The 23,501-nt window shown below is 54.1% G+C and overlaps 1 long non-coding RNA gene and 1 other non-coding gene across 4 annotated transcripts; both read left to right on the top strand.

Moving 5' to 3' along the window:
• The first annotated feature begins 493 nt into the window (after positions 1-493).
• On the top strand, positions 494-10,500 carry LOC100629729 (uncharacterized). 3 transcript variants are annotated; one of them, XR_011438415.1, is made up of 4 exons: positions 494-647; positions 2,346-2,546; positions 5,764-5,871; positions 7,461-10,500. It is a non-coding gene; the product is annotated as an uncharacterized protein (transcript). The 3 variants fall into 3 exon arrangements; XR_011438412.1 differs by lacking the exon at positions 494-647 and having other exon boundaries at positions 2,076-2,546; XR_011438410.1 differs by lacking the exons at positions 494-647; positions 2,346-2,546 and having other exon boundaries at positions 5,732-5,871.
• Positions 10,501-19,882: 9,382 nt separating this feature from the next.
• LOC102149222 (uncharacterized) lies at positions 19,883-22,434 on the top strand. The gene is made up of 3 exons (XR_288924.4): positions 19,883-20,020; positions 20,606-20,690; positions 22,311-22,434. It is a non-coding gene; the product is annotated as an uncharacterized lncRNA (long non-coding RNA).
• The last annotated feature ends 1,067 nt before the right edge of the window (positions 22,435-23,501 follow it).

Raw genomic sequence — 23,501 nt, 5'->3', positions numbered from 1 at the left:
CATGGATGTTGGTCGGCTTGTTGGGAAACCACCTGGGAGAGCATTTCCAGTGCTGGGCCCAGGCCAGGAGGGGAGCAGTTCAGAGAGGGGTGGGGGTCACTGCTGCGTCACTCAGGAGTCCAGGCCCACCCGGGCCAGCATTTGGCTGCAGAGGGTGGGATCCAAAAGCAGAGGCCTTGGGGGGAGGAGCGGGACCTCACAGCTTTGCTGATCACCCCCTGTCCTGCCTCTCCACCCCCATCTCCCCTCCCCTCCCAGGACTCTAACTGGAGCAGAGCAGGAAGTCTTTTCCAGGAGCCTACCCAGTTCAGAAAGCCTATTTGCATGGCAAAGGCCCCCTGGTTTAGGATGGGGAATTAAAGTTATTAGCAAGTCTTTTCACAGAGAAGTGGGGCTCCTTGCCAGCCCCCTCCCCTGGGGAGGGCCTCTCCTGCCTGTCAGAGCTGGAGCCCTCCCCCGACTGTTGATTAGCACCTGGGTGTGAATTTTCATTAACACGTCCCTGCTAATAAGACAGGAGTGGAGATGGGAAGGGGCTGCCTCCCACCCCACCCCCTCCCCCCGCCCCTTCCTGGGCCAGCCCCACTGGCACCCAGAGCAGACGCTGCATCCCCATTCAGGGAGACGGGTCAATAACCAGCGTCCAGGTAGGTGAGCCCTGGCATGTGTGCTCTCAGTTCCCAGCTGAGGGCGAGGTGGCCCCAGTCCTCGGGGCTTCAGGATGGGAAAGTTAAGCAAGAGGCTGAGGAGCAGATGCTCAGCCTTCACAGGCAGCTGTGGTTCCAGAGCCCCCGGTGCTTCCCCGCTGTCCTGCCCTCCTGACAGCTCAGCCAGCTTGTCTCAAGGACAGAGGACGCTGGTGGCACCTCACCTCACCCGGGACAGGTCCCAATCTTGCTCGGGACATTCATACAGCCTCAGGGAATGAGATTTGAAGGGTCTCAGTTAACTCATATGGACAGAAAAGAATAGTGGGCCCAGACTGGATGCCCAGTGGATCCACTTATACAAGCAAGTACCTTTCTGGGAGGGAGGACGATGTGACAGCTTCCTAAGAAAGAAAAGGAAAGGAAGACAGATGTCCAGAGGTGTTGAGAGGAAAGAATAGAGGCTTGCTAGCAGGTTAGGTTGCCTTCAGAGGAATAGGTGTTTGATTCAGGTAATCATTCCTACTTTTGACTGTTTTGAGTGGTTTAAAGAGAGAAATTTAAATAGCACAAAATTATAAACACCAACTTTCATTCTTTAAAGTGTGGCCATAAATGTATGTATCCTGGTCTTGAAAAGCATTGATTTACACCCAGCCGTTTCCCTGTTGAGATTTCAGATTCATCCAGCAAAGTATTTTCTCAGTTTCCTCCTTCTTACATCGAGATAACCTTTTGGTTTATTGGCGTTATCTTAATTCTTGTGTTAAAATGAAACTCTTCCTGGTTGCGATGTTCCTGGGTCAAATGACCATTAGATTTGCCAGGAGCTGAGAAATCAGTAGCACCTTTGTTTGAACTCTTTTAACAAACACTGCTGAATGAATTTTGCTATTTCATTATTTTAGATGGTTGCTGACCTAGCAGAAAGCTGTGAATTATCATTACTTGATAATTCATATTTGTTCATTGCACGCTGTCTTAGGCTGGGTTTAGGGCTCTTGAGGACCTTTATGTCTTTGCTTTCTTCTGTTCTCATGGTTTTTATTGGCACCAACATGACTCAGATTTCCTTTCCCCTGCCTACATTTGGCGGTTTGGTTCTTTAACTCTCAGCGTTCTCTAAGGTATTTACCTACATTTCTGCTGCATCCTCAAGATCAGTCCATCGGGCAACTCCTGTCATTTAACAAAACCATTCTTTGTGATCTGGCTGTGTCTCTAGTATTTTAGGTACATGAGTTTAGTATTGATTCTTGGCTGCCCAACCTCCAGCTTTCTCAGGTACCCTCTGTCTCCACTGGGAAAATGATATGCATCTTTCATGGTCTACTTCATGTTCAGTGGAAGAGTCTTTGCTGACTTGTCAGCTTGACATGGCAGCTGGTAAGCTGATCCCTAGTTGCTCATCCTTTGCTCATTGACACCACATGAGTGACTATGCTGACCGAAGGTCAGTTGTGATGTGTTCAGACCTGTTGATGCCAGTTACTGGTATTATAATTATGTAACTTAATTAATAATATACTGATGAACCATGAGTGAGAAAAGAGAACTGTTCTGTGAATACTTTGGAAAGGCAAGTTTACTGAAAAAAAAGAAAATGAAATTGAATCAGGTTTGGGCAAGATACTATAGAAGACTAGAGGTGGAGGGAGCCTAAACTTCTAGAATGATTCTGTGCTTCCTGCTTCACAGGAGTCGAGATCTCCCTGTACCTTAGAGAAGCTGGAGATCGCAGAGGATGCTTTATGGGAGAATTTTATGCAAGAAAAGTTGACATAGAACTCCAGTCAGCAGGAAAGAGCTCTTTGGTCTTAAGTCAGAAGTTTGGTGGCTCTCGAAGTATTGCTTGTGGCAGATGATTGTGGGCTTGGACGTTGGCACAAAAGTCACAATGTAAGTCCTAATAACTGTGTCTTTATTCCGTGAGTTGTTGGTTTTAGATGCTATCCGTCGGCTCTCAGTTATGGCGGATGAGGAACTCGGTGTTCTTATTCTACCTCCCACCTTCTTCCTCCCTTTTGCTCCTTGTTGCCAGCTGCAGCTTTTCTACCTTGTCAAAGCATACAGCACTGACTTTCTGTTGTCCCTTTAATCCCATTTTAGTCTTAGTCCTACCATCAAGTAGACTCTGTGCTCACCACCAGTCTTTCTGCCATAGTTTTTCCAGTCACTCCTTCGTTGGCAGAAGTGTTTCCTTTTGTAGTTGCCTCAAGAAAGACTCATGGGAACAACATTTCCCGGTACTCTTGATTGACAGTTAACCGGGTATAAAATTCTTGGGTCACGCTCTCTCTCCTTGGGAATTTTGTGCGTGTTGCTCCTTTTTCTGCTAGCAATGAATTTGACTGTGGAAATTTTCGAGATTTCGTCCCTCTCTTGAGTGACTTGATCTTTTTGCCTGGTTGTGGAAATCCCGACATCTGCCTTCACATTTGTCTCGGCACTGACTCATCTGGGTGGGTGTTCCGTGAGCCGCAGAGTGCCCTTTCATAGCTAAATCCTGTTTTGTTTCAAGAAACATCTTGAGTTACATCTTTATGTAATCTTTATGGACTAATCTTTACATATTTGCTCCATTCCATGTTCGTTTTCTTTTATGCGTATGTTCCGTCTCCTTTGCTGTCTTCTGTACTCTCATTTTCTCTCTGTTCCTTTTAACTCTTTTTCATTTCATTTTACTTGCTTTTTCCGTTTCTCTCCTTTTTGTTCCTTACTGTGTTTTCAGCAGCGCCTCTTCTGCTTTTCGCTCCTTCCAGTTTCCTCTTCATTTCTCTCTCTTTTTTCCTGAGCTGTGCTGGTATGTGTCTTCCCTGCTTCTCTCGTAAGCTCTTGCACTTTTGCTTTGGCCTCTTGCTTCATAGTTTTCTTTCTTTGATTTTGCAAAATATTTAATTTTATTTCACCTGCTCCCTGGCAGCGTTCTTCCAGTGTGTAGTCTTAGCCTACCGTTTGGTGTTCCTGTTTCTTTCCTAATTTTTCCTTCTTGTGTCTTTATGTGGATCCTCAGCCGATTTCGTGTTTATAACTCAACTTTAAATAGGTAGGGTTTTTCAGGCACCAGCTGTTTGCAGGATGCTTGTTTAGGGGAGGGCCCGAGTCTGTGTTCCAGGCTGGCTGCAGTTCTCATGATTTGGGGTCCTACCCCAGGGCTGTGTGAGTGCATTTCCCCGTTATTTCTATCCAGCCATGAAGGGTAAGCATCTGTGAGCTTTTCCACAATGCAGAGGCGGCCACAGAGACCGACTGTGAGGCGCATACCCCTTGTTTGTGTGCTTTCTCATTTAGCCCCAGCTCCAGGTCCAAGGCAGTTCCTGCCTTCCCGAAACAAGCAGTCCCTTTGGTCCCAGAGGGTGTGTCCTTCACCCCCAGGAAGCATGTTCTTACAGGTCTGTCTGAGCTCTCCCGCCCCTGTGTGCTCTTTCCATAGCGTCCTTCTTTCCCTTCTCTAACAGGAAGAGCCCTTGCTTGGGCTCCCTGCTCTTGGCAGCTTTTCCACCTGTTTTGGGGCCTGGGATTCTGGTTATCTTCTAGTTTTGTTGAAAATGGAGTTTGTGCTTTTATTTATTTCTCCTTTTTGCGCTTAGAGTACATTTAAATAGCATTTTAAAATTCTGACTTCCTGATGCAGTGTTCAAATCACAAGTCTTCACTGATGTTTTCTTTTAACCAACCGCTGGTCCCCGTGATGTCGTGTGTTAAGCCTTGCCTACACCTTCTCCATACAGCCTCCACCACCTCACTGTCATCCGGCTCCGAGCACCTGAAGCCCAAGGCGTGTGTTCCGCAGACGTACGCAACGCCTTTCATTCATTGAGCATGCCCCCTCTGCACTGGGCGTTGTTCCAGGCCTTGGGGAGAAAGCGTGGGGGGATTCATACAAGATCTTCACACACAAAGGCGAGTCTGACACATGACTCCACAGGCCCGGGGGTGAGCGATGAACGGAGGGGAAGACAGTTTGGGATTTTGAGGTGGTTTGGTGGAAGGGGTGGAACGTGAGCTCTGGAGTCTGACCTCCAGCTTCAGTGCTCAGCTCTGCTGCTCATATACGTGACACTGGGATAGTCTGGTGACTTTGCCAAGTGTCGGTTTCTTTATATATAAGGTGGAGATAGCATTACCTGCCTCAGATGGATGCTGTAAAATTAAAATAAGTTACGTCTCACGTGCTGAGCACATAGTGGATGCTCAGCAAGTGCGACTTCCCCCAGGAAGAAGGGCTTTGTTAAACAGAGGGAACGAATACTGACAGTACTGGTGTAGAGACCTATGTTTTTAATTGTCGTAAAATTTACGTAACTTAAAGTTTGCCGTCTTCATTTTTAAGTTCACGACTCAGTAGTGTTAAGTACATTCACACTTTTTGGGCAACCTGTTCCCAGAACTCTTTTCATCTTGCAAAACTGAAACTCTATCCCCATTAAACAACCACTCCCGATTCCCCCTCCCCTCAGTCCTCGGCAACCGCCATTCTCCTTCTGCCTCTATGGTTTTGACCATAGGTGCCTCATAGAAGTGAAATCGTACCATATTTGTCCTTTGTGTCTGGCTCTTTCACTCAGCATAGTGTCCTCAAGGTTCATCCATAACTGGACCCACTTAGTGCCAGTCGGTGTTGATGGTGATGGTATTAGTAGTGAAGGACATCGGTGTTTCTTTAGAACCCACTGTGTGCCAAGCAGCAGGCTAGGTGCTCGACACAGGTCATCTCATTCCGTCCTCACCTCAGTCCTGATGGAAGCTGAAGCCCTGGACGGATCGTTTGCCTGAGGTCAGCCACCTGAGAGAGAGCTGAGCTGACATTTACACGAGGTCTGTCTGCCTCCGGAGGCTGTGCTCTCAGCCACCACCTCCCCTCCTGACTATATAACCAGGCGTCTCCAGTACTTCTCGGTGGGATTCATGTCATGATGCACGGGGACATGGGGGAGACCCCTGTGGTCTCACTTGAGCAGTTCACGTCCAGGGGGCTCAGGTGTGTGTTGTGAAGCAGGAGCTGTGCCCAGTCTGGCCACTCTGCCGCCACAGGACAGCCCACGAGGTTTCCTTTGGGGCCACCCCCTGCCTACCACCCAGTGCTCTAACCTCCTTGTTTTTGCGTCCTGTTTAGGTACACTACATCCTCCAGGAGGTGGTGATGGGTGGGATGGTGTTGGAAACCAACATGAATGAAATCGTGGCTCAGATGGAAGCTCAGAACAGGCTGGAGAAATCCGAGGTGAGTGCGCAGCTGCGCTGTTGCCCTGGCAGTTAGAGAAGACCTGGGGGAGGAGCAGTGGATCCGCATGTTGGTTTGTGTCGCTGTGGGGCCATAGGAGCGTTTCCTACTCATCTTCTGTCTTCCTTGAGTCCATCAAACCTCATCTATTGGAAAGCCCGTCCTGAGAATTAAACGGGGAAGAAGGAGGCTAAAGGTGTGAAAGGAAAGCCAGACGGCACGGAAGGCAAACAGCTTCTGGCTTGGGGGTCATTGCCCATGTTTGTGGTTGTAATTCCTCCTCGCACAGCCACACGTTCCCTGGAGGGACCCAGAATCCTCCTCTCCGATTCCCGTGTGGTTGCCTTGTTTGTGTGCTGTGTGAGTCTGGTCTCCCAGCAGCCGTTTCTCGTGGTGTCTTTTAGACTCAGAGTTAGCAATTTCCTTATTTCCAGTTGGGCTTATAAAAAGCTACAGTAGAGTTTGGGCTGAGTTTGAAGATAACGTGCCCCGATCCACCCCAACCTGGTGCGGGGCTTGGTCCAGATGCTCACAGTAGGTTCTGTCCTGTCCCCCTGAGGGCTCTCCATTGCCTTGTCCGCCTGCTCGGGGAGCAGAGGTTACAGGATACTCCTTCACATGTGGCAGAAACAGGCGAGCAGATTACCTCTTTAATTACCTGGGTGTCTTAAAGAGCTGCCTTGCTTTGTGTAAAGGAACTTGATCTTGCAAAACCAGGAATTCTTGCTGTGAGGGCTGGCAGGCCTGCTGAAGAAGCTTGTCCAGACCACAGCTATTGTGGCAACTGTCGTTCCTTTAGAAATGCAGGCTGGGATGCTTCCAGGAATAGTGAATGAGTCAGAGGCAGGGGGTTTGGAAACCAGAAGGAGTGGGCGTTTGCTGGGTGAGGGGTAATTGGAGTGGTATCCCGAAAGCAGTCAGTGCAGAGGAAATGGTTTTGAGAGCGTCCTGGTCAGCTTCTCCCCTTCTCTGCATACGGCTGGGCCTGGAGGGTGAGGGCTGACCAGAGTCCCGGTGGCTCTCTGGGCTTGTCTCCCGTCCTTCCGTGTCTCTGGGCTCCTCCACCTCCATGTCTTTCTTCCCATCTTGTGCCACGTGACATTTCCAAAGCCAGCTCTTTCCAGGCACATTATTAGTTGGCAAGCACTTGCCCTGAGCTGTGACATTCCTTTTCCTCTTAAGAATTTCCCTGTGACTGCGCTTGTCTGTGAGTCTTCAGTCTCTTGAGAAAGGGTTTCATTTTATTTTGTTTTGTAACCTGAAAAGTGCCCCAATAGTGGACAGGACTTGGTTAAACCATCTCAGATTATTTCAGCACCTACTGTGTGCCGGGCACTGTTAGGTGCTGGGGCGATAAAACTGCATGAGCTGCAACCCCGCCTTTCGGAGCACAGAGTTTGGGTCTTACACCGTGGTCCCCATCTAACCTAAGATCGTTTTGCTGGCTGCCCTTGAGGAATAGGGAGGAAAAATCAGCACTCATGTTGTGTGTGCTCAGTTTGGACGTTTTCTAGGCCCCTTCACTTGTTTTTTAAGCCTTAAACGGATGACACAGGGTTGTCTCATGCCCACCTCTCATTTCTCCTCAGGGTGGCCTCTCGGCAGCCCCCGCCCGGGCCGTGTCTGCTGTGAAGAACATCAACCTGCCAGAGATCCCTCGGAACATCAACATCGGCGATCTCAACATCAAAGTCCCCAACCTGTCCCAGTTCGTCTGAGGGTCAAAGACTGGACTGAACTGGAGTCCTTGAAACCAGCAAAGCCAAGCCTGTCCTGCCATGGCACCCACTCCCAGCCTCAGAAGTCAGGCCTTGGGCCCAGACCCTTGCTGTCACGGCATGGGGACCGGAGTCCTGTGTCCACTGCCAGCCGGTGTTCGGTTCTCACATGTGCAGCTTTGCCGGTCTCTGATGCACGTGGCCGTTGCCGATGTGTGGGGTCCTTGGCTTCCTCAATGGGGGGTCTGCGTGCCCAAGCCACTCACACCCTTTACCTCCCGCCTGCAGCCACTCCCAGGGGCTGGGGACTATTGAGAGCCCATCTGCTTCCCAGAGCCCCCTCACGAGGGCATTCTCTGACTGGAGGCTTCATCCTTAGCACCACGAGGCTTCTGAGCTCCTGTAGCATTTACTTTTGCTGGTGAGGTGCCATAGCTCAAAAAGGGCTGATGCTTCAGATTTGGGGGTGTGCTGAGTGGCACACCAGGCGGGATTTTAGGAGAACCAGAGTTGCCCCCTGGCTCTAGTAGGGTTATCATACCCAGAATCCTTCTGTGTTAGCCAAGCTTTCTGATCACCGCCTCCTGCAGAATACACGTGCCCGCTGCCCTAGTCCTACGTCTGCTCTCACAGGCGTTCTGTGCAGGACACTCCAACTTGTAACCCTGGGGCATGCGCACCACCTTTCTGCTAACGGGGAGAGAGCCCCTGCACGGCCACCTCTCCAGCACACCCCAGCCCTCCCAGGGAAGAGGCCCTGTGTCTGTAGAACACGTGGACCGTCTCCGAATTCCGACTCTCCAGGTTTGAAATACATTCTCCTCACGAGGAGCAGACAGGTCTGTGGCCACGTTCTGAATGATGAGTCTTGTCAGTCCGGGGAACCCACTGCCCCTGGAGCTGCTTCTGGAGCAGGACAGCCTGGGCCGGGCCACCTGTTCCAGACCTGGCTCAGGGGAAGGCTGGGGACCCGGGAAGCGTGCTGGTGAGACTGGTCACGGTGCAGCATCTTTTCCCTGCTTTGAGGGGGTCCCTCCCTGAGCTCTGCTCATGGGCATGGCCTGTTCCCCTGAGGGGACCTTCTCCCAGAGCTGGCTTTGGAAGCCTGTGAATGTTTTCGTGTGATAAGAGTCTTTCTTCCGGTGGTGAAGTTAGAGCTGAAACTGCTCCTGGAGTCAGACCTCCTGCTCCTGCGCTGCCTCGGAGGCCAGGTCTCAGCTCTGCTGTGGAGCTGCCTTGAGGTTAGGGAGCTCACTGCTCCTTCATAGTCAAGTCTCCCAGGCTGGGGACTTCTCATACCTGCTGGCCGGGGACCCAGACTGTTTCCTCAGGCCTCCTCATGCTGTCGCAGAGCCCATTGGAGATGGTGCCCAACAGGACCGTGTGTCAGGACCACGTATTTTCCCACTTGGAACAGTGCTTCCTGTGCTTGGTGCCCATCGCTCCCTGCAGCCTCTTGTCCTCACTCTTTCAGGTGCCCTCTGATAACCTCAGAGATGGGCAGTGTTGGTCAGCAGGTGGGCCCTCTTATGTTGAAAGAGGGAAATGTGGGCGAATATATCTGATGTAAAAACTTCTGATAGCATTCTGTTGAGGGTTTAACTTATTTTGTTTTGGTGAGGATGATTAGCCCTGAGCTAACATCTGTTGCCAATCTTCCTCTTTTTGCTTGAGGAAGATTAGTTCAGAACGAACATCCATGCCAGACTTTCTCTATTTTGTTTGTGGGTCACTGCCACAGCATGGCTTGAGGAGCAGTGTGTAGGTCTGCGCCCGGGATCTGAACACACGAACCCCAGGCCACCAAAGTGGAGCATGCCAAACCAAGCACTGTGCCACCAGTCCGGCCCCTAATTTTTTTTTCCCCCACAAACATTTCAGTATGTTCACATCCTTCTCTCTCAGATTTGCTGAATGTGAAACAGGAACGAAGGAAGGAAGCTAATGTTTATTTTGCCCCTACTGAGAGGTGGCATGACCACAGTCCTTCCACAGCCCTTACAGCAGACATTCTCATCTGCATTTTGCAGGCGAAGGAAGTAAAACTCCGAGGTCAAGTAACCTGCTTTAGGTCACCCAGGGCTGAGAGTTAAGACTGCCTGTCTGCCTGTCTCCAAAGTCTGTATTTTTCCCTGCTCAAGATGGCTTCTCCCAATTTTATGTTCTTTCTTACAGATAAGGAAACTGAGTCTCAAAGAGGTGAAGTAGCTCCTCACAAGCTCTAGTGGAAACAGGCTCGGTTTCTAAGGTGGTGGGTGACACCACCACAGAGTGTGAGCAGGAGGTGCTCTGCTCGTCCCCAGGGTGCTGTGAGGAGGTGGCCGCCCAGAGTGTCTAGTGCTGTGTTGAGGGTTACAAAGCTAGAACCACGCCGTTTTTCTTGAGTTATTTGTTTTGTGATTTAATGCAGGACTTCTGCATGTCCTGGCTTTCCTGGGATGGTCTTCACATGTTTTGCCTGCCAGAAAGTAATGGTTCCCAAAAACCATTGACTGGTCCTGGAGACTTCAACAGTGGGATCCCAAGGACATCCCTCACACAGCCCCTGGAAACAGCCTACAACCTCAGTCTGCTTTGTTATTCAGAAAACTCAATCCCTTGGACAAGCCACAATACTTGTTCATTAACTGCTTGAGGTTGCCTCAAATCCAACTAGCTTTCTTGCTTGCAATTAGCAAAGCCATAAGATTTTTTGTGTTTTTTTTTTTTAAGTAAGAGTAAATCCTCATTGGCCTTTCTTTGGACGAGGATACAGATATTGCTGCCGAGACATGTCAGTTATAAAAATTGGGGCCGGGCTTGAATTTGGGCCTCCTTGGCCCAAATAGTTACACTGAGGATTTCCTGAAGTTGTACAGAATCCTGGGTTTTCAGTGCTCCCTGCCACTAAGTAAAATCTAAAGTTCTTCCATTGTGCCGTTTCTAGGTGCCTGGTGACTGCCGGGCTCAGTTCTAGGCGCTGAAGATTGAGAGAGAGAAACGAGGCTCTGCTTCCTGCTGTTGTCTGTGCTGAGATCTCTCAATGCTCAGACGGGGTCTGACTGGGAGCCTGAACTTGTGGAGACTGGAGTCAGTGCCTTTGTGTTACATGGGATGCTTACGGGACAATACCCCACTTCCCACCCTCAGCTGACGCCATCATGCCTGCTGGGCCGTGCTCCAAACAGCCTGCCTCAGTTCAACCTGCCGCCCTAAGAATACCATGGACTGGGTGGCTTAAGCAGCCAGCATTTCTCACAGTCCTGCAGGCTGATCCAGATGTAGTGAGCACCTGCTTCCTGTACCACAGAGGGCCATCTTCTTGCTGTGTCCTCAGAGCAGAGAGAAAGCTCTGGGCTCTTCCTGGCCTTCTCAGGCAGTGCAGGCTCCACCCCCATGGACTCATCCAACCTAATCGTCTCCCAAAGGCCCACCTCCAAATAAGGTCACACTGGGTATTAGAGTCAACATAGAGATCTGGGGGGACACATTCAGTCCATACGGCACCCACTTACCACCTGCCTTCCAGGCCTGTTCACGGCCCTGTGCTTGTCACGTTGAGGAGCAGGTCAGGATATCTCGAGTCTTCTGAAGTGCCTGTTATTCAGGCCTCTGCCACATACAGAGCCAGCCCTCCCTCCCCACCACCTCCACCTCCGTGGGGCCACCCTGGTGAAGTGCTCTCTGACCCCAGCTTCACCAGAAAAGAAACCGGGGGAGTCTGGAGAAAACCAGGCTGCTGGCTCAGTTCTGTCTTGTGGACCAGTCTTTAGTAGGGGGTCTCCTTAGTGTGGCCATCTGTCCGTGGCTTTCCAGATAGGATGCAGAGTGATGGATGCCTGAAGACAAAGATCAGGAGTGAGAGCGATGGCCAAGGTGGAGAGCCACTGAGGGAGGAGAGACCCCAGGGGCTGTGGGCTCCTCGCAGACGCCCTGCTCTTCAGCTCCCAAGTCGTGTCTCCCTCTCGCTCCCACCGCGAGGTGCCTCTCCCTTTGTGGCCCTTGTTAGCCTGGTCTCCTCGTCCACTTGGACACCTGCGTGTCGTCAGTGCTCACAGGTTGCTGAATGGCTGTCCTCGAGGTTGAGGCTTTGCCCTCTCAAGCACTGGGGGTTCTGCATCTGCTGCGTTCTGGCCACAGCTGGCAGATATGCAGATAGGTCCCCTTTAGGGAAATAGTTCCATGAAAATGATTAATCATTTCCAAAAGACTTTAAATTCTTTCCTATTTCAATGAATTAATGTTTTAAAAAGGGAACACTTTCATGTAGTTCAAACTTGAAGATAACAAAAGGCTGTTCAGCCGGACTCCCACCCTGTTCCTGGAAACCACGGAGCTCCCCATGCCTGGTAGCAACAAGTGTTTCCATTTTAAAGGATTAAGAAACAGTCCCTGGATTTTTATTACTAAAACTGAAAGAGTGTATCTTCTTGGATGAGTTATGTTCCATTTGACCTTGGTGATTGACCTCAGCCCAGTACACCCATGCCATTCTCTGTAGGGAGGAGGGGCCTCCGAGGCAACCTTGTATAAAATAGCACCCCTACTTCAGCACGACCTGTCCTTGCACTGCCTGTCCTTTTTGTGACGTACTGTGTGTTTGGGTTGTGGTTGCTGTTCCCTACTAAGATGCACGCCCCTCAAGGGCAGGGGTCTGTCCCTCTTGTTCACTGCTGTATCCCAGCTGCTATGAACAGTGTCTGGTTTGTACCGCTCAATAAAGAAGTGCTGAAGGAGTGCAAGGTTAAGACAGACAGGGATTCTTTTTTTTTTTTTTTCTTGAGGAAGATCAGCCCTGAGCTAACGTCTCCCGCCAATCCTCCTCTTCTTGCTGAGAAGGCCGGCCCTGAGCCAACATCCGCGCCCATCCTCCTCCACTTGATATGTGGGATGCCTGCCACAGCGTGGCTTGACAAGCGGTGCCATGTCCACACCTGAGATCCAAACCAGTGAACCCCAGGCTGCCAAAGTGGAACATGCGCACTTAACCACTGCACCCTTGGGCCAGCCCCAGGAATTCATTCTTGCAGTCACTCAGCTTGTGCTCTCCAGGGCTCTGTGCTCAGCACTTTGGGAAGGAGAACCAGGGTAATGGCGTTGGGAGCAGCAGGTGGGGAGGGACCAGGTGATGCCTGTGGCGGATGAGGGAGAGGAGAAAGGCAGAGCTGATGACTGGAGGACCAGTTGAGAAAGGAGGAGGTGGTCTGGGAGGGAGAAAAGTCCTGAGTTTGGATGTGGACATATTTGGGGGGAGTTCTTGGAGAGTATCTGGGGCAGGTGTCCACCAACCAGCTGGGAACCTGGGAGTGGGCAGAGAGGAAATGAGGGCCCTTCCCAGGGAGATGGTGGTTGGAGCCATGGGGACAAGCACAGTGGCCAAGAGATGACAGGAGAGGGTTGAGGGCGCAGCCTGTGGGCAGGGGAAGGGAGAGGGGACTGGAGGGACTGCAAGTCAAGGACTTTCAACAAGATGGGGCCCCTGCTGAGAGGCCAGGGACTGGCATGAGGAAGAGGTGGCCTCTCCTGGGTTTGCAATTGCTCCCCCGAGCCCCCCCGCAGTGAGGCAGCGAAATGAGGGAACTTTGAAGGGGGGATTCTAGCCTAGGGATGGAGCAGAGCCAAACCTCAGGGCGGTCGTGTAGGAGTGTGGGTCTCAATCCCGCTCTGACAGAGTGTCCTCATCCATAAAAGAGGCGCCCGTAACTCCTGCCTCAAGGGGCTGCGGTGAGGGTCAACTGGGAGAATTGGTGTAGAACACAAAGGGCTCCGGTGGTGGAGTCTCTGGAGGTGAAGCTTCCCTTACAGTGAGAAGGTGGAAGACAGCAGCAAACTTGTGATTGGTACAACCAGAAGCGCGGGAGACAGCCTGGAACTCCCTTCCCCCGGACCAGCAGGGAAGTCGAGAGGTCCCGCAGGCACAGTGAGGAATCACCGTGCAGTCAGGACCAGAACGGAACGGGGGCCTGTGGCCAAGCGGGACTGGCTGAGTGTTGGGGTTCTTTGGACTGCACAGTTCCCATGAGGAGTGGCATCGTTGGGCCTTCTTGAGAACAAACCTTATGTTCTTGTTCACCTCTGCCCTCAGCCTGGGTCCTGAGAGCACTTGGCAACAGGGCTGCCCTCCATGGCCTCCTGGGGGTGGGCCACGCCTTCAAGAGGGCAGGTTGAAGGTGGTTTTCACATTGCTGGCAATGAATGGCCTTTATAAACTCGGGAGATAAAGGCGCAGCTGGAATGATATAAAGGAAGTACAGGTACGTTTTTCAAGGACTGGGGTCCATTGGTCCCCCAGACAGGTGATATTCAAAATATTTACCAACCAGCATGGCTCAGGCCCTGAGCAATCAGTGGAGGAGCTAGATGCAACTAGATGTGGGGTGGGGGTGTTACTGGTGCTCCATGTTAGCTCTGCCACCAGGACCCCACACTCCTGCGGCAGCACAGGAGAGAGCCCAGGAGGCTGCCATAGCTGGGCTGCTGCACTTGGCGTCCTTTGCGAGCCTGGGAAGGCCAAAATAAGGCCCCACTGCTTACGTGTGTGGCCTGGGGAGTCAGCATGCCTCCTCCCACTGGGGCACTGCAGTGGAGGGACAAGGGGCCTTCTTGTACCGATGTCTGGACCCTCCCAAGCTGGCAGCGAAACTGGGGAAGCCAAGAGACAGCCACAGGCTCAGGGCACTGCCTAGTGCAGAAGACGACGGCCTTTGCCCTGGGCAGCCTGGGAGTGACACTCTCCTCCAGCCTCTCGCTTCTGATCACTCGGCCCTGGACGCCCTTCCCTTGAGCTGCCTCCGAGTGGCTCCCCAGGTGGCTGAAGCCCACATGAATCAAAAGTGGCAACATGTTCAGCTGGGGAAGTCACCCTTTCTTGCTAGGGAAGTGCTTTTCTAACTGAGGCGGGCTAGGGTCTCAACTGCCAACTGATAAGCCAGCTTTTCTGGGACCTCCTTTGTGTGGCTGGGAGATCTGGCTGGACCTGCCCCCTCAGCACCGGTCCCCGAGGAGGCAGCTCCCACTCAGAGGCTGGACTGGGCACTTTGGGGCATTTTCTACTCAAATTCCCCATCCTGAGTTTCCCGGCCTCTACCTGCCTCTTCTCCACCTGCTGGGCCTTAGGAAGTGCCAACCAACCCATGAGCTGTGTAAAGTGCACGATGACGTTACAGGATTGGACGGAAATCCCTGGGTCCAAACTGCCAAACAGGCGAGTGAAACAGTGATGCTGCCTGGCATGGCGCTGTGCCTGGCACAGGGCGACAGCCTGAAGTGGGACCTCCTGTCAGGCCCCTGCCTGATTCTCAGGGCTCAGGGTTACAACCCTTTCCTGTCAGGTCACCCCACTGCTGGCCCCACCCCAGCCGTGTGAGCTGCTCTGGGCTCCTGTGGCCCCACAAAGACCCCAGAGTCCAGGCTGGGCCCGCCCCCCACAGCCTCCGTGTGACCTCTAGCTCCCACGTGTCCTCACAGGTGGCCCCTTTGCTCTGAGCCTGCAGTCCCCAATTCTGTCCCTGACTGGGGCCTCAGGCGCCCCCAGCCCCTCTATTCTCAGCCCTTCATCACCCCAAGCTTAAGTCCTCTGCCTGGGAGCGCCCTGTCCACCAGCCCCGTGTCCTGCCTGGATACCACCACCGCCCTGAACTGTCTCTCCGCCTCCCCTTTGGCTGCCTTTTGGCCCGTTTCATCACTCAGCAGCCAGAGTGGAACATCTCAAGCATCCATCAGACCACAACACAGCCCTGCAGAGTTCAAAAGCTTCCCAGCAGCCGTGGAACAGAGCACAGGGCCCTGTGAGCTAGATGCTGCCTGCCTGTCTGTCCTCATCTCCTGCTGCCTGCCTCGCTCCTCCCTCCAGCCACACTGGCCTCGGGGCTATTTGACACGCCAGGCTCACAGCCACCATGGGGCCTTCGCCCTGGCTGTCCCCTTGGCCTGTCTTGAGGTCTTCCTCGCGCCCTTGCTTCACGCGAGTCCCTGCTCAAATGTCACCTTTGGAGGACTTCCCTGTCCTGCCTGCCTCTCCAGTCACTCTCGGCTCCTCTCTGTGCTCTATTCTCCGTGGCACTGATCACCTGACACAATACCGTCTGTAATGTCACCTCTGTTTTCACGATCTTTTGCTGCTGTCTTGCTGGTGCCTGGCACAGTGCCTGGCCCACTTTAGCTATCATTTAGTAAACTACTTATTTGTAAATACTTAATATTTATATTAAATATTTAGTAAATAATAAATAGCCATTTAGTAAATACATAATTGTTCAACGAATGAATGAATGAATACACACTCCTGTTTCCCTCCCAACGGGCATGAAGTTCCATGCTCACTCCATGCTCGAGGGCAGTAAGCATTGTGGGGTGGGAGTCATGGGGCCAGGCTTCTTGATTCACTGTGTGACCCTGAGTGAGTCATATAGCGGCTGATTTCTAGTTGTAGGAATAGTGAATGAGAAAGTATTTAACTATATAGACATAAAACTCTGAATGAGGTATAAACTGGGTTTGAATCCTGGCTCCACCACCTGCCAGCTGTGTGACCTTGGGCAATGTACCTAACCTCTCTGTGCTTCTGTTTCCTCATCTTTGAAATGGGACTAAAACAGCTCCGTTGAATCAGTCAGGTTCTTGGTCTCAATCCAGAATCCTAATGGGCTACGAGGGTTCTCTCACAGGCTCAAAAGGAAGGTGGAGAGCCCAAAACCAAGCTGAGCAGGCCACAGGAAAAAAAATCCTCTGGAACGTGCTCCTGGCACAGCCAGCTCTGGACCTTGGGGCCACAGACCCTGCCGGCCTTCCCTGAGGAGACAGACTCCCAGGTGGGTGCCTCTGACGGCTGAGGCTCAGGTCCCAGCCAGGCCAGGAAGCAGACGGAGGCTGGCCCCAGGTCCCATGGAGGGGAGCCCATCCCAGCGCAGGCCGGGGCTGCGTGAGGGTTAAGGCTTCATGCAGAACTCTCGTGCCCCGCTGGTGGCAACCCTGGGAAGGTGTCTGGTGGAATCCACTGGAGTTAGCATATGCTCTCCTACCACCCAGTGGTGCCAAATGGGTGCGTGTGTCCACCAGAAGGTGTGGGCGACAATGTCGATGGCAGCGCTATGCAGAATGGCCCCAACCGGAAAACACAAAGTGCCCGTCCACAGTGGATGCTCGAGAAAAGAAGCACCTGGAACTCTATACAGCCGTGAGAAAGCAAACCACAGCCCCGGAGCCACCGCGGATAACTGACCAACACGCCACAGGGAAGAAGCCAGCGCGACGCCAGGTCAGCCGTGTGAGGTTGCACCCCGCTCAAAGCCGGGTACAAGGAGCGGGCACTGTCAGAAGCCAGGAGGGGGTCCCTCGAAGGATGAAGACAGAGCGTCGGGGGCTGTGAACGGTCACTCTCCTGATCTGGGCACCGGCGGGCCCTCGTGTCCACTTTGTGAAGCGTCCTTGAGTTCTTCACTTACGAGTCCGTATTTTCCTCTAGGCTGGTTACGCTTCAATAAAAGTAACAAAAGGGTTTAAGAAAAAAACTAATCCATGGGAAGCGTTTGGGGTTGTGCCCAGCCCGTGGTGGGAGCTAAATCAATGTTAGGTCCTTGTTGCCACCCGTGTCCTGTCGCTGGTGGGTCTCTCTCACCCTCCACTCCCCCTCCCCATCCCCGAGGCTGGAAGAGACCCCAGCGTTGGCGGCCCTCAGATCTGTGTGCAGACAGAGCAGGTGCCGCCAGCCCAGGGCTCCCGGCCCTTGTGGAGCTGGGGACAGACTCCTGGGTCAGCACTTCAGCTCATTCATCAGGGAATCGGCCAGTTACCTTAGGGCCAGGAGGGGAGCAAGTCCTCAGATGAAGGGCTGGCGAGCAGCTGAGAGCAGGCGTGGACACAGGGCAGGTTATGGAAGCCAGGCCCCGTGAGCCGGGCATGGGCCGGAGTCCGTCCTGAGGATGGCAGGAAGCCAGTGTGCGTCTGGGGCGGGGGTGGGGGGGGGCGTGGGGGGCACAAGGGAGGGTGGTCACGTGTCCAGTTGTGCCCCCTGGCTTTGGTGTGGAGAATGAGTGAAAAGGGAGAAAAACAAATTCCAGGAGCCCGATTAGGAGCTTTGGTGGCCGAGAGCAGGTCAGGGTGGGACGTGGAGATGGGGAGAAGTGGAGGACTGGTGGGACATTCTGGGGTTAGAAGGGCCAGGGCCTGGGGGTTGGCGTCCAGAGGGGACGGAGGCGTGGGAAGGGTGAGGCAGGCCCCGCCCAGGGTGGGGCAGCCTGTGGACACAGGGCCCTGCTCCGTGGGTCCAGGAGGAGCAGGATGGGGGCGGGCTGAGAGTCAGGTTTGGGAGCAGAGTAGGAAGATCCGAGAGCCGTGGGCAAAGCCTGTGGAGGTTGGTCAGGGAGGGAAGGGGAGCCGTGTGCAGAGAGCTGTGTGCAGGGAGGCCGCCAGGTTGGGGAGGGTGGGCCCTGCCCGGAGGGTTTCTGCAGCTCAGTGGAAGGTCGGGCAGGGGTGACAAGGGGTGGTACACAGAGTGGGCTGGGGCCAAGGATGACAGATGCGGGGCCTGGAGGGCTGAGCTAGTCCGTAAATTTCCAAAACAGTGACCTGGGCAATGGTAAATGGGGGTCCCTGGCCTCTGGGGAGGAGGGACCGCAGTCCAGGGTGCTGTGCCTGAGACCACAGGGTGGGTCCTGTGTGGAGCCCTTGTGCGGTCTCCAACGCATCGAAGGGGCTGAGCAGCAATGACAATAACAACAGTGACAGCAGCTGTGCTAGACTCTACGACTGCTCGGCTGTCTGTTGGCTCTCGGGGGGGCCTGGCGCTCCCCTCACCTTTGACGTCAGGCTTGGCTGCCTGCTTGCTTTGCTCAATGCCCTGAGCATGAGCGAGTTGCCCCACTTCTAAGAAGAAACTTCTAGAGTCACGGGAAGGTGCTGCTGTGTTTACTTCTCTCTGCTGGGAGACCAGCCGTGTCCCAGATGAGGGCGGTTCCTTTAACCTGGGTCACGGGGTGGAGCTGACTTGGTGCAGAGCTGCATCCAACCCATGGCAGACACGTCGTGTGAACAAGAAAGAAACCTTGTTGTAGGCCGCTAGGATTCGGGAGCTGTTTGTCACTGCAGCATAACACAGCCTCAGCTGACCGCTACAGCGACGCCCGGACTTGCGTGTTACCTCTGCCCCAGGCACCGTGAGGTTAATCCTAAAACAACTCTGCCAGCAAAAGCAGCAAAGGGGCACACCGTGTTATTCCACGTATATAAAATTCTAGACAACGTAAACTAGTCTATAGTGACAGGAAGCAGATCAGTGGCTGCCTAGGGACCGGGTAGGGAAGAGGGGGGCCAGAGGGAGGGACTGAAAGGGGCACAAGGACTCTTTTGGGGTGATGGATCTAATTGTGGAGACGGTTTGTCACAGCCAGGACACAGAGCCTGACACTTAACAGCCACTGACCACACCCCAAAATTATCCCCAAAATTACCAGTGATGGACATGGGGTCTGGCCTAACCCTTTCCTGAAACCTCCGGCCGGGTGCAGACCCAGGCCCCCCAGAAGCCTGGAATGGGCTTCGGTGACCACCAGGCCCATGGCCCCACTTCTCCCGTGGACAGCCAGTCTCGGGGGCCACGTCCTGTGCAGATCTGAGTGCCAGGGAGAGGACAGACCTGTCTCCTGTGACCTCAGCCAAGGCAGGTGGGCCTCTTCTCAAAAGAGCCTGGGGCCATGCTGGGCTGGTGGAGGCCTCAGCCTCCAGAGGGCTCCAAGGAGGCCAGTTCCAGGAATGCTGCAGCCTGAGGGTCCCCTAGGTCCCTGAGCTGGAAGGCGCCAGCCTGTCTGGTGTCTGGGGTTTCACAGAAGGGAATTCTAGAAATGGTCTCAGGCTGTCGGAGCTAGAGGAGGAAGCTCCGGGAGGCGAGAGGAGATGAAACAGGTCTCCAGGGCCCAGGAGGGTGAGGCCCCCAAGGCGGGTGGAAGGACGTCTTGATTTTCTCTCTGATGCTGGAGGTGGGGGAGGCTGTGATGCGGGTGTGGGGTGAGAGGTGGCCTGCTCTAGGTGAGCCAGGTGGGGAGGGGACGGAGGCTGGCCCGGGAGAGGCCTAGGGGCTGAGGAAGACTGCAGGGCCCTGCTGGGTGAGGTGGTTGAGTGGTGGCCCTGGAGAAGATATGTCCCCGTCCTAACCCCCAGAGCCAGCGAATGGGGGCTCATTTGGGAAGAGGGTGTTTGTGTCATCAAGTTAAGGATCTGGGACGAGATCATCTTGGAGTGCTCGGGCGAGCCCCAACGCCTGGTACAAGCGTCTTTGTAAGAGATGCACAGCGGAGAAGCCCACATCACCACGGAGGCAGAGGTGGGAGTGCTGCAGCCACAGGCCACGACGCCTGGCACCCCCAGGAGCTGGCAGAGGCACGGAACGACCTGCCCCGCAGGCTCCGCCGGGAGCGTGGCCCTGACAACCCTGGGTTTCAGACTTCTGGCCCCAGACGGTAAGAGGATGACTTTCTGTGTCTAAGCAGTTGGTTTGTGGTAATTTGTCATGGAAGCTCTGGAAACGATCCAGTGGGTGAAGATGGGCGCATTACAGACCTCTCTCCCCTGCTTGGGGCTGCGCCTCCGGCCAGGAGGCTCACAGGCTGGCAGCCCGGGCATCGAGGGGGAGCCAGGGACCGGGGCTGCCGGGTGGAGGGGCTCAGGCTTGGCGGGCAGAGGTGGGCCTGCAGAGGTGATGGGAGGAAAGACGGGGGCAGAGGCCGGGAGCTCAGAGGAGGGTGGGAGAGCTGGTCCAGGAGGGGCACCCAGCGAAGGGCATTTCAGGTGGGGCACTTTCCAAAGATGGCAGGGCCTGGGAAGGGACCCGGGAGGGATGGCAGAGGAGGCAAGGGGGGCTGCCCCAGAGCCGAGGATTCCTGGGGAGTGGGGCTGATGCCTCTAGGGAGGGGCACGGCCAGAGGGGCCATGCCAACTGGTTGAGGACAGACCCTTCTCAGACGGCGTCCTGGAGTGTGTTGCTGGGGGCTTTCGTGGGCCGCCGTTGGTAACCCTGTGCACGTTTTCTCGTTTCATTCCCACAGCAGCTCTCTGAGGGATTGTCCCCGTTTGACAGTGAGGAGGTGAAGGCTTGGGGTCCGTCACCACCTGGGGTCAGTTGCCCAGCGTGTAAGTGTCAGACCCCGAGGGGAAGCCATGTGTCCGACTGCAAAGCTGGCCTCCTACTGAGCGCAGTGCGGGGGGCAGTCCATGCACGGGTGGGGGGCTGCTGAGGGAGCCGAGGATGGAGCCTGGCAAGGGGTGCAGGGTCACTCTGCCTTCCTGCCCAGCCTGGCCTGTCCCTCCTTCTCACCCTGCCTCGGGGCCCTCTGTCCCTCCTGCTGGGCTCCGGGTCCCTTCTGTCTCTTCCACGGCTGGGACCCCGCTGAGCCCAACGTCACATCAGCAGGCCCTTTCCCTCTTCCTGCCTGCCCAAGAGGGATCGCTCTAAAAGCTGCTCTTTGTCCTCCTTTTTTCGAAAAATGTGTTTTTAATTAATTTTATAATAAAACCCAAACTGAATTCTTGAAAACAACAGCCAGGAGAAATAATAAAAACATCTCAGCTCCAGGAAGCCCTGACCCAGCTCCGCCCACCGCAGCCCCAGCAGCAGCTCTAGCTGCCTCCTGCTCTCCCTCCCCGAGCCTGCCTCCGCCCCAGTTCCCAGCCCCCGGGCCTAAACATCCCGGAACAGCCCCCTCCTCCAAGCGCTCGGTCCCCGCCCTGCCCCCTCCCACCTGCCCGCGCTGCCTCCCATCTGACTCCCCTCCAAGCTGGTCCCCAAACCGTCCCCAGAGGCTGACTCTAAACGGCAACTGTGACTCCATCAGTGCCCTTTCCTCCACGTTCTCCACCCTTAACTCTGTAGCCGGGCATCCCAGCTTTGGAGGTCCAGTCCTCATGCCTGGCCACGCCCCTGACCCCCTGCCTTTGCGTGTGCTGGTCCATCCGCTTGGGACCCCCTTCCTCCACCTGCCCAGGAGACCTCCTGCTCACTGTCGTGACAGTCGTGTGGGGCTTGGTTTATCTGTTCACCTGATAAGTGCCAACTCTGGTGCTATGCCCTGGGCATGGCAAAAACAGGGCAGACCCAGCCCTGGCACCCTCGAGTTTGTGATCCCTGCTGCCATTGCCCAGGTAGATCGTGAGTCCCCCAGGACTGGGACCGCCTGGCTCTCCAGAGCTGAGCTCGGTGCCACACGCAGTATGTGCTCCTTAAATGTTTCTTGACTGACTGACAGACCAAATGAGTGAATGAATAATCATAACCCTTTCCCTCTTCACTGTCTCCCTGCTCCTGGGCAGGGGCTGCGTTGGCCTGAGTTGAGTCACCTGCTCACAGGAGGTGCTCAGTCCTAGGACACACTGCTCCCCTGGGAGAGGGAGGAGCGAGTAGGGAAGGGGGCAGTGAGGGGTGAGGAAACTGAGGGCTCTGGGTCCTCAGGGCTGGGAGCCCAGGAGTCTGCAGCCCTCTCCCTTCTACTCCCAACTATTTCTGAACTCACGGGGAGAGGTGGCCTGTCCCCAAGGGCCTCCAGCTCAGAGGAGGGGATTCCAGGGAGGCTGGCTGAGCTCCTCCAGCTGGTCCCTGCCCTTCCCTGAGGTCCAGCCCTCTCCCCAGCTCTGCCCACGCCTCGAGCTCAGAGCAGGTGCAGGGGCACTGAGGGCCCCACGTGGTGCAGGCAGGGCCTGGCCCCTACTGTCTCCCCCTTCTCAATGCTTTCTTGTCTGCTTTTCTTTTTTAAATAGTATTTTAATGGTTTGGTGGTCGCTGCAGAAATAGTATACGTTTGTTCCATCAGTTTGAAGCAGACACCAGTGCCTAAGGATGAATGGTCGTCTCTGGAATCCCACCGCATCAAGTCGACCTGAGCCCCATCTGGGTAATCATTTGGCAGGTGCGTTTCCGCTCCATCCCAACACTTGTGACACGACACGGTGTGCGTGCACCGAGTCCTTGGGAAGGTGGGATACTAGGAAATGCGTTAGTTTGACACTTGCTTTTTGCACTTAAAAATATACTATGGACATCACCCCAAGGTAATGCATCCAGAGTTAACTCTTTCTCTCTAACTGCTGTGTAGTGCTTCCTGGGGGCGTGTAATTGTTTAAATGGCACGCTATGGACACCTCGGCCTTTTCCCCCGTGTGACAAGGACTGTTGCACTAAACGTCCTGCTACTCTTCCTTAAGTTCTGGTTGGGCTCCCCCTGGGCTTAGGACAAATTCCCCACCGAGGGGTCACGGGATCAAAGGGTATGCGCATTTCCATTTTTAACAGATCTTGCCATTTTACTGCCTCAAGTGCTCAGAGCATTCACAAGCGCTCCCGGCCCGTGCGTGCCGCTGCCCCTGCCCTGGCCGCCCTAGATGTTCGCTCTCACTTGTCTACACCTGTGCCAGTGTCGTGGGCAAAAGCTGGCGGCGCATTCTTCTGAAACTGTGTTTCCTAAATACGACTAAGGTTGAGCAACTTTTCATGTGTCAACTGGCCTCTTTTATTTCCTCTCCTGTGACTTTTTTTTTTTGTTTTTTTGAGGAAGAATAGCCCTGAGCTAACATCTGCCGCCAATCCTCCTCTTTTTGCTGAGGAAGACTGGCCCTGAGCTAACATCTGTGCCCATCTTCCTCTACTTTATATGTGGGATGCCTGCCACAGCACGGCTTGCCAAGTGGTGCCGTGTCCACACCCGGGATCCAAACCGGCGAACCCCGGGCCACCAAAGCGGACCATGCGCACTTAACCACTGCGCCACCAGGCTGGTCCCCCTCTTCCGTGACTTTTTGAATCTAATCCTTTGCCCAGTTTTCAACTGTGGTGTCTTTGTTTTTAAAAATTACCTTATAGGACCAGTTTGAACATTATTGATATTGACAAATAAAAAGGGCAAGCAATAGGATATATTGGAGTATATGAGGAAGCCATTTGGTATAAACCTA

This window comes from Equus caballus, chromosome 1 (assembly GCF_041296265.1).
Source record: "Equus caballus isolate H_3958 breed thoroughbred chromosome 1, TB-T2T, whole genome shotgun sequence".
Taxonomy (NCBI): Eukaryota; Metazoa; Chordata; class Mammalia; order Perissodactyla; family Equidae; genus Equus; species Equus caballus.
The sequence above is the reverse complement of the archived record's forward strand: the minus strand, read 5'-3'. Positions and strand labels throughout refer to the sequence as shown.